Consider the following 6,000-nt stretch of genomic DNA (forward strand, 5'->3'; position numbering starts at 1 on the left):
AATCTTTTTAACGAGTTTAACGACAAAGATAACTCGGTCCTTTTCATTTTTAGAGAGTCTGAAAAGGTACGTAAAGGTAACTCCAAAATTCCTTTTTCGTCATCTAATCTTAAGCCCGAAAAAGTATAAAACAATACAGAAGTGATGAATTTTCGATAGTTTTAACGAGCCGAACAAAACAAGCGCTCGATCTTTTTGTGTAATAATCCCTCAGGTCCAAAAAGATTAAAATCTAGAGGAGGGATAGTACTTCCTATCCCTTTAACGACCTGGAGAGGCCAATGGCTCGACAATCTTTTCATATTTTACGAGTCAGTTGAAAGAGCTTAAAGGAGACTCGTCTTTTGAGGAACAAGTGATAAAATGGGTAGCAGCTAATTCCAGGTACGGCTTGGAATTTTCCAATCACGGCAGTGTCACAAGGATGGCTAGTGAAATCACTCTTCACAGCTGTTCCTCAAAATGGGTAAACAATCAAATGGAGGTGAATGATCGGCCAATGAAAAAGTGGAGGTGACGGTGCAAACATGACCAAGGCTTTAATGGCTGAAGTACTACATTCACGGTGGTTATTTACCGGGGAATAGTTCATTTTTAACGAGCTTAAACGCGGGTGGAAACATTTGCTCGGTGCGGGTTTATTTTTTAACGAGCTTGAACCTTGCGGTAACACTGCTCGATTAATCCAGTCGTATGATAAGAATGTCTCATATAAAACGACAATTTTTAGAGTTTTGCCCCACATCCTTTCTTTATGCAAGTTAGGAAACGACTAATCCTACGGGTTTAAAGGGTTAGAGGTCCTAAAAATTTTAAAAAATAAATAGTCGCTCTTCGCTTGCACGCCAAAAGGCTTGCATGCCCCCAGGTATAAAACAGAGTTTCAAGGTCACCCTCTATTCGAGCTGACAAAACATTCGTTTTATCAGGAAGGGTAAACCTCTTACAGGTTACCCAAAGATTGTTCTATTCACGGCGCAAACAAAACACTTCTTCGGCGATGTCTACCGAGGTAAACAAAGGTGAACGGATGATATAGTGAGACCATCCCTGACATAACTTTGACAAGAGGATCCTGTACTAGAATAACCCCCTCTTCCACTCACGGACGGGGGTACAGACTAGGCATATTCTCCCGCGGAAACCTGCTCTATACTCGAAGTTTTCCTGCCGAAGCAGACCAGGATGCATGCCCCCTGGGTTTCAGTCATATCCCTCCGAATTACTCGCATTCATTGGGAGGACGAACTGGAGATTGAGACATTTCTTGCGTGAAAAGACCATTTAGGGATGGTATATGACTATTTGCTATGCGTGATTCGGGAAATGAAAGTTGGTCTACGAGCTTGACCACTCTTCCTTCGTGCGGAAAACACATTACTCTAAAGAGTGAGGAGACAATTGCTCCCATGCAATAAATATAGTCTCGTGCAAGGAGTAGATTGTAATCCAGGGGTCCTTGAACTACCATTATGTTCATTTGAACTGTTTTCCCTCTCAATGTTATGGGCACATCGGGAAGGATCCCTAAAGGTCGACTGGTTCCTTTATCAAAGCCTGTCAGATTTCTCATCTCAGGCAGAAGCGATGGCGAACCAAGCGCTTTCCAAGCAGTTGAGGAAAGGATACTCACAGAAGCCCCCTCATCTATGATGGTACCAGCCATAACCATTCTATATATTTGGACGATAATTCGGAATGGTATGCTGGCTGGTAAACGGGGTCTGCCTAGTTGATTCCAGTCGAAGGAGACAACTAGGTTGCTTGGAGGTGGGACCGAATAGACGGCCGGGTACGACTCTGACGAACTTCCTTCCTGCGGTAAAGGAACGGGTGAATTGCCCCCATGTTCGTTGGAGTCTGTGCTTATGAAGAGAATTTGGACAGTGTCATCCTTGTTCTCTTCAGTGACTGTATCATCTGAAGATGAAACCTCTGAAGGCAAGACCGGGTCAACTGCTGCCTCGACCTTTTGACTTTCGTCTGGTATGGATCCAGATGGTTTATCTTCAATGATAGGTGCTTCAGCCGATCACCTGAGTGGGCCAGCTGGATTTTCAACTAGTGATGGACTCGACAAGAGTTTTTTATATCCAGGCGGAAGTCGTAACGGTGAAACCGGACGATCATCCAAAACTCTTTTAGATTTGTCTAAGAAGGGACAATGGTGGACGGCATGATCGCCTTCGCACAGTTTACAAGGAAATCTACATTTTCCTTTTTGTCCTGGGGCTTCACTTTCACTAGTCGACGGTGTGTTTTCAACATGATCATCAGAGGTTGACAACACCGGGTTGTGCAATCTAGGGGACCAGTCCCTTAATATCCGAGGGATGCAAGGACAATCTCTGTGAAAGTGGTCTCCTTTGCAAATGACACATGGCGATTTAGGCCTGGTCGGTGCAGTGTGTGGATTTTCGTTAGACGACACTCGTTTTCCCCCATTCGCCTTTGGCTCCTTCTTCTTCTTCTCTTTCTTCTTCTTTTCCTTCTTCTCCTTAGGAACTTGACTTTTGGCTTTACCAGCCCCATCAAGCGAAGAGGAAGGAGGAGAGGAAGAATTAGAGGAAGTAGAAGGTTGGTGGGAAACTCTGGACTCGTCTAATTGCTGATTCGGTTTTTCAAGAATAGTGGTGTTCTGAACGACAGAGGTTGAGAAGAGGCATACAGGCAAACTAATTGTTAGTCCTGGAAGCGACAATGTGGCCATATGGGGCGCACCAACATCTCCCCAAGAGGAGAAGGGACTAGGATTTCCTCCAAGGGGAATTCCTTGGTTGGTAGACTCCATTTTCTCAACCCAAGATCAACATAGGAAAGGGTAATGAATATTCCGTTTAAAATAAATTTTTAGACGCTTTGACACAACTTGTTTTTTTAGTTTTTAAGAGTCGAGAAAAAACAAAAGATGACTCTAGTCTCCTTCGATTTTTAATGAGCCTAAAGTGACAAGTGCTCAGATGGACCTTTTCCGTTAAGGAGTCTGAAAAGGAACGAAAGGGACTGCTCTGGAGATCTAGGTAGAGGGAGTACCAAACCAATCGCAAAACTGCAGAATACTTTTTACTGTACGGCAGTCAATCTTCCCGAATGCTGTGTTCAGTGCATTGCGATCGATAGGGCGGCAGACATGGCTTCCTATGGATAAAGGATTCAAGCCTATAGGGGTCTCCCAAAATATACTCGACGGTATGTGGGAGCACAAGTCCATACTGGCACTTATTGTCTCAAAGTGGAGGAATCACCCAACCATCAGTGAGGACAACAGTTACCAGGCTTTACGACACCGGAATACATCTCTAGCCTAGACCTCTAAATGTTGTGCGTTAAGTTCCAAAGCGTTGTTAGATTCATTGAATTTATTTTAAGTCGATCTTTCTTATGAAGTTTGCCTTTTGGGTTCACCACGAGATGTAGATGTAATTCCTAAAATGCAATCTAAAGATGATAAGCAAACTTTTATTTCTTTTCTGCAATGAAAATCCTAGCTACTAGGGGAAAAGAAAGACACAATCTTTTCACAAAGAGCAAAGAGCACACTGTAAATGCACTTTCCTAAATCAAGCCAAACAGACTGTCAATATGCAAATGCACATGTGCATGTATTTGTTTTCGACTTTCTTAATATTGATGCTAAAAAGAAAGTTGATGTACAAATCTGAATTTGCTTTCAAGCGACAAACACAAACAAGCTTTTTTTTGAAATCAAAAGATAAAGATGATTACGACACCTTAAGATTTTGAAATAAATACTCGTTTTTGACACTAGAAAGTCACAAATTCAGACCAAAGGCAATAGTAAAAGTATAATCGACCATCAACAGTAATCAAACTTTCTCCTATGATCAAAATCGACACTTGCGACAGATCTAAATCAAAGGACGACAGTATGACTATTCTACTATTGCAATGGAAAACTGTAAACGACTCAACAAACACACAAAAACATCTACAGTTCTTTTGTACAAAGGAGGCAGAATAACAACAAGGAAAAGGGGTTTTTAAATAGGCATATACTGATCACAGGTTGCAAAAATTAGAGACAAAACTGGAAAGAATGAAGCACAAGAACCTCAGCTGCACAGGGCTAGTCTGATCAGCGCACCTGCAACACAGAGAAACTGGATTGCAGCGCAGGTTGGCCTTTCGGGAAGTGCTCTGAAATGCAGGAACTTTTAACAGTACCTGCGCTGGGCCAGAAGCGAGAATCTGTCCGGGTTCTGGGTCACGGTTTGCAGTTTAGTCTTTGGTTTTTGGCCGAGTAAAAGCAATCAGTAATGCATAATTAGGGGTAGATCTATGGAGGGTCTAAGAGCTATCACAAAGGGCAATCAGATCATTTGTGAATCAACTATTCAATTCATAAACAGATCTAGTGAATGGATTGAAGCAGCAGATGTCTACTTTGCATTTGTTTTGGCAAATGCAGTTCGAATGCTACTTATAAGTTTATGAAACAAACAACAACAAGATACACAAACAAACTAATTAGACATTCATCCCCAGCGGAGTCGCCATTTTGTTACCGGGAAAAGTGTCTATTTAGAACTGCTCTATCCCACTAAGGTGTGACAGCTGCCTTAGAAACAAATAGAGAAAACTACTTTTGTATTTCCTTTATGAATTAAAGATAGAGGGGGATAGAAAGAACCGACCTGTGTCTTGCGCTAATCCTTTGATCCAATCCCTCTCTTCTTTGACAGCTTCCAGCTACCAGCTCCCTTACTTGCCCAACTTCACCAAGTACCTGTAAGATCACAGAAGAAGAAAACTATACAAATACATGGATCTATATTCATAAACAGCTTAGGATCAGATTTAAGCTAACCATACAAATGTAACAAGCATCAATGATACAAAAGGTGGAGGAGAAACTCAAATAGTTTTTATTGATATACAAGAAGATCCAAGAGGAGTTACAACCGATGATTCCTGACCCAGCATCAACCTCCCAGCAAAGAAGCCCCTCTTCACCTCCAACAAAGCATAAATCACCCAATACTCTGATATCTATCTCAAAACCAACAACAATTCCTTACAATGTGCAAAATTCCAGCCTCTGGATCTCTGGGATGAGGGATCCATATATAGATGTATGCAAGGAGGATGAGTTAGCTTGTGATTTGACTAGTGTCTTCTCTCTGTCAGTTCTTGCTTCCACTTGGAGACTGAAAGCCTCTTACTCATCCTTGGTCGAATTCAGTGATGCAAGTGTCATAGGAGAAGATTCTGGAAGCTTCCATTATCTTTCCACCTCGCGGAATGGCACTGCCATTTGTCATTTCTTGCTCAACGCACCCTCATAGTGCATTTAGGTGCGTTGCAATGCACCCAGCTAGTGTGTTTAGGTGCTATGCAACGTAGCTAGCCAGTGGAGCAGTTGAAATGATCCTGTTTTGACTTATTTTGAGCAGTTTCTGGTGGAGAACTTCTGGGAGAAGCTGTAATTTGTTGACCTTATTCCTTTAGGGGTTGGAACAAAACTTTTAGGGACTTAGGAGCCCTTGGTTTATGGACATTTCATGCTTGGAGCTGCAAGGCACAAAAATGTCTATAACACTTCCCCTTCAGGGTGGATGACCTCTCCTATAGGCTCACATTCTCCTTAGAGTGTTCAAGGAGCTCCTTGTCTCTTCCTTGCTGCTCGCTGGGCTGATATCCCTAGTGGCATTGTACCAGTTCCTAACTCCATCTTGATGATGCTGCCTAGAATGTGGGTAAGACCAATTAAAATTAGTTCTCTTGAAATGAGCAGCTACAACCTTCTCGGGATCATACGTACGATGGTTCAAGGTCACAAAACAACACTCTTTTAAGCCTTGGCCTCTGCTTCCACTTCCTTAAAATTTTCTACCACATAGGCCCCGATGACAAGAGGGAAAGCTCGCCATGGTTTCTTCTTCCCTTTGCTCAATGTTTTCGAGAAGCCCTATGTCATCTGGTAACACAATTCCCACAAGAGCACCTTACCTGTGGTGAACCTAGGAAGTGCATGTGGGG

The sequence above is a fragment of the Pinus tabuliformis genome, chromosome Q (genome assembly GCF_031772625.1).
Source record: "Pinus tabuliformis cultivar Carrire ecotype Pingquan chromosome Q, CPIR1, whole genome shotgun sequence".
Lineage (NCBI taxonomy): Eukaryota > Viridiplantae > Streptophyta > Pinopsida > Pinales > Pinaceae > Pinus > Pinus tabuliformis.